Source organism: Lathyrus oleraceus, chromosome 4 (genome assembly GCF_024323335.1).
Source record: "Lathyrus oleraceus cultivar Zhongwan6 chromosome 4, CAAS_Psat_ZW6_1.0, whole genome shotgun sequence".
NCBI classification, from domain to species: Eukaryota; Viridiplantae; Streptophyta; class Magnoliopsida; order Fabales; family Fabaceae; genus Lathyrus; species Lathyrus oleraceus.
Genome location: NC_066582.1, coordinates 168,554,296 through 168,559,253, shown reverse-complemented (window position 1 = coordinate 168,559,253; position 4,958 = coordinate 168,554,296).

The following is a 4,958-nucleotide window of genomic DNA, read 5'->3' as shown; positions in this document are numbered from 1 at the left end:
TGAGAGTTAGGGTGAAGCAGATGAAATGGGAAGTGAGGGGTGTGCCTCACAGCTCTTATCCCTGGCCTGGGAGAGCTTCAGACAGATGAAAGTGTGGGAGTTCAGAAAGTAGGAACTCTTCTCCACAGATGACTGACACAACATGGATCTTGGGTTAATATCCACAATGCATCAACACAAGGTGTGTGAGCAAAGTGGATGACACACTGAGTAGTAGGAGATGGATTACACATCTCTTGTATCTGCCAATTGCCTCATAGAGGACTTCTCATGCTTGGCACAAAAGTAAACAAACACAAGCATTGCCTCTTAAGGAGGACTTCAGACAGGTGCCTGCCCCCATAACAGGACAGGTCTTCCAGACTACATGGAGTCAAAGGAATTATACCTCAAATGGTTAAGCAACCAAGCAAAAGCAAAAGCAAGTTCAAAAGAACTCAAGCAACTAATGTACCTGAAAAAAATCTAACTCAATCAGTATACAAGTCAATCAATCAAATAGACAATCAATCAGACAGATAAGCAAGCAATGCAAGCTACAAGCCAATGTGCACAACACAAATGACTTGGCATCAACCTACAAAACAACTCAAGATTAGTCAACATCAACCAATTAGTCAACTCAAGAAAGTGAATTAATCCCATTATGGCCATGTGCTTCTTAACCTGAAATCAAAGCTCAAACATAAGCAACAAACCACAAGGGCAAGGCCTAGGGTCCAAGAGGGAGAAAAAATCCAAAACAGAACATGAAATTCAACATGAATCAACCTTAATCAATTAAGAGCACAATCCCAAAAGATACCACATCAATATCAATTACCAATTTCATTTCATGAACCAAACATGGCAAGGTATGCAAGTTGAAAGCACATTGTGACATCAGAATGAACAAATGCACATTAATTCAAAAATGATTCAATTAATCTCAATAAAATTCATGGCTAAATAGAACATACAACATGATCATCACACAAAAAATTAGAGCATTTGAACAACATTAGGCATGGTAATCAAATTGTATAAGGCAAGGCAAGCAAAATCAAGCACATATGTGACACAATTTGGTACACCAACTTAGCACAAGCCTAAAACAGAAATGGTAAATGGTAAAAACCTCAAACCAAATCCAAAACACCATTCAACATGTCTAGAATTAGTGTGCAAAATTTCACATCCATAGGATAAACCACAAGCATTTCACAAACCATTGAAGTTCAAGGCAATTCAAAGGCTCAAACATGACCATCCAGAATGAAAAATCTCAATTAAATCAGAAATGATCCCAAAATTTCCTCCAAAAATCATGAGCATTCACAACCTTCATATCAAGCATCACACAAAAATTTATGGCAATTGGATATCATTTGGCATGGAAAATTCATTAATCAAGTTGAACCTCACAAGGTGTGACACAAATTGTCACACCTAACTTAGAAAAATCATAACTCAGCAATGGCAATTGATAAAAATGCAAACTCAACACCAAAATGTCCAGCAAGATGTCTAGTTACAGCATGCAAAATTTCATGAGCATTGGATTAAAAATGAGCATTTCACAAATGAAGAAGCAAGGCAAGGTCAAGATATGATACATGTTCACAAACCCTAGGCAAAATAATTTCCAGGCCGGGAAAAATTTATGGAAAAATGTTTATAAAATACTATACAAAAAATGTGACATAATGAAAAAAACCACATATTTTTTGGAGCATTTATCAATTAGATATGAATTTTGGAAGATGAAGAAAAAATAAAAAAATCATGTGAAGCATGGATATGGCATAGGAGGGAAATGAGAAATATGTGAAGCATATTTGAATAAATGGAAATGCGGAGAATCGAACTGGGCGCCTTTTCAAATTTGGTTTTGGCGCCCAACCAAAACGACGTAGTTTTGATCACAAGCCCTAAAGTGGAGCGCTGCATGGCTTTGGGAATTCGCAGGAAACTTCGCAAGTAGCACATACATTCCGCAGGTAAATTCGTAACTAGCCTATGCATTCTGCAGGAAACCTCATGCGTTTCGCAGGAAAAAACGCAGGAACCTATGCGTTCCGCAGGTAAATCCCCAGGAAAACTGGAAATGTGCATGCATCATGAAGAACACGATGAATGTTCTTCATCCAATTTTTCCAGAAATTCTCAAACATTCCAAAAATGAAAATCAAGTATATCATTCAACTCAACATGCAACATACAACAAGAATTCAAGATTTATTCATGAAAAAACACACAAACATGCATGGATCGAAGGAAAAAAAAGTTTATCATCAAAACCTCAAATGACCATATCTCACTCGTTACAACTCCAATTTGCTCCATTCAAAGCTCAGTTTCATTATCATTAAAAGATCTACATGATAGGCCTAATGAATTGAAGAATTAAAGAGGTCGAAAAACTTACCTCTTGATGAGCAGTCCCTTGATTCACGCGTTTCCAAGGTTCTTGATGCTTTAGATCTTCTCCAATATACTCCTTAAGATGAATGATGATGAATATGAGGCTCAAATGCTCTTGAATCTTGCTCAATCTTCACTTGCCATGGAAGCTTCACCTCTTGAACATGAACTTGAATGCAACAATTTCCTCTGTTTCCACGTCCAAAGATGCTTAATAATAGCTTAGGATGATGAATCAACCTAGGAAAAGTGATTGTGATTGAAGAAATTTGGAGAAAAAAGTGAGAGAGAATTTTGAGATTTTGAGAATTCTAGATCTAGATCTGAAATTATGAGTTGTTAATCTGAAAAACAGTTATGGTTATGCTTATATATGCTCCACTAATCATATTTAATTAAGCCTTAAACCATTTGCTAATGAAATGAATGAGTTAGGGAATGTAAGTGCAAAATGAGTTTTCACCCTATGCATGAAAATGCATGGTGAATAGTGCACGAATTTCCCTTCAAATTCACTTCAAATGATGTTTTGGAGCCAAATGCAATGGTAGCATGTTCAAATAATTGACCAATTTTAAACTACATGTTTTCCCTCCAAAAATCAAATGAAATGCAAATATTTTTGTGATGACAATTGGTGTAATGCAATGTATGTTTTGGAGACTAGAGGTTAAAAGGAGAATTTATCAAAAAGAACCACTTGAATTGGACTTTTGGTTGAGAAGTTAAGCTCCTTTGAAGTTCAAACCATTCTTTGCCATGCTTTGACCATATCTCTTTAACCACACGTGATAAATTGATGATCTTGGACTTTTTGGAAATGGGAGAGAAAGATCTACAACTTTCATGTTCAACAAAATTTCATTTGAAACTTTTTTGATGATGTAATTTGAAGTTGAAGCTAGGTTAAAAACTTTTCATTTTTGGCAAATTTGAATTATAAGTCACTTTCTATTTTTGGCAAGTTTTGGCCTGACTTTAAATCCTTCAATGTTGATGTTTGAAATGTCAAATGAGACTTGTTTGAACATGAATGAAATATTTCTAATCACTTCCCACCTCCAAATCCAACAGTTGACCTGACAGTTGACTTTTGCAGTTGATAGATGACTTGGTCATGCACAAATGATTTTGAGCCTCAACCTCTTGATGAAATGGCTCCAAAAGGAAACCCTAGCTTATACAAGCTCAACAAGATCATATAGTGGTCTCCATCTCAATAAAGACCTCATATCCTTGAAAAACCCTGATTGGCATAATGCAACTGATTAGGGTTGACCAGAGGTCAAAACCCTAATCCCAAGGAATCTGATTAGAAATAATGAACCATGATGATGATGATGTACCATTTCAATCAAGATAATGCTCAACCTCCTTGAGGAACTAAGAAACCCTAATTGAAGCACAAACCTCAGATGATTAGTGATCAATTCATGAGACCCTCAAGCTTGAATCTTTTAACCTCTTTATCTTCTGAGAAAGACTTAGGAGGATGACTTGCTCAATGTTTCCACATGATATGCAATATGCAATGACTAATGCCCTAAAGATGAAATGCAATATGCTAAGCTAGTCCCAAGAGAGGAGGGCAAATTTTGAGGTGTTACAGCTGCCCCTATTCAATCCACTGTGAACCTGTCGATATGAATAGCCCCGACTTTCAGATGATCAGGGTGAAGAGTGATTGAATACCAAGAACAGACGAACAATTTGCACTCTGATGGGAAATAATTAACAATGCCTGTCAGAATCGGCAAAGAAGCAATCTCGAAAGGAAGAATCCGTCTGGCACGGAGACAGTCTGCCTGAATACCAGACAGACGTATGTCTGGATACCAAAATAAATGGTAACACAGGAATAACCATGGCCTGAACGCCACCTATCCGTTGGGGATTATTACTACTTTTTTTTTACTTTTCTTGACCCCGAAACTTTCTGATTGATTTCCTTTTTTTTCATTTTCTTGAACCCCGAACAAATATTTTCTTTTGCGCGAATGATCCCGGATCACCGCAGTTGAACCCCGACAACTTCATAGTAGTCTTGTTTGCCAAATAATGAACCCCGCTCTTCATTTGGACCCCAGTCGCCTGACGATAGCTCGCGATCGCCATTGTGAACCCCGCTCTCCAGAAAACACCCCGTGTCTCCCTTTCTCCATTTGGACCCCGTTCTCCAGAAAATGCCGCAACACTTCCCTTTCTCCATTTGGACCCCGTTCTCCAGAAACTTGTGATAATTCCGCTGGCAACGTCAGAAATAACACCAAAACACCACTCTGATGGCGACATATCAGAGGGTATACCTTCACAAAAGGAAGGTAACATGTGCATCTCTTCCTCAGAAGACACCCATAACGACCTCTGTTGACCTCAGCCAAAGTCTAAGGTGACACATGAACATAAGATAATCCTGAGGACCTCATCCCGGATATGATCTTCAACTCCAATCTCCATTTGAACCCCGTTCTCCAGAAAATGCCGCAACACTTCTTTTTCTCCGATTGAACTGTATTTTCGCGCTGATCGCGTAACGTCCTTCGATTTTATTTCCA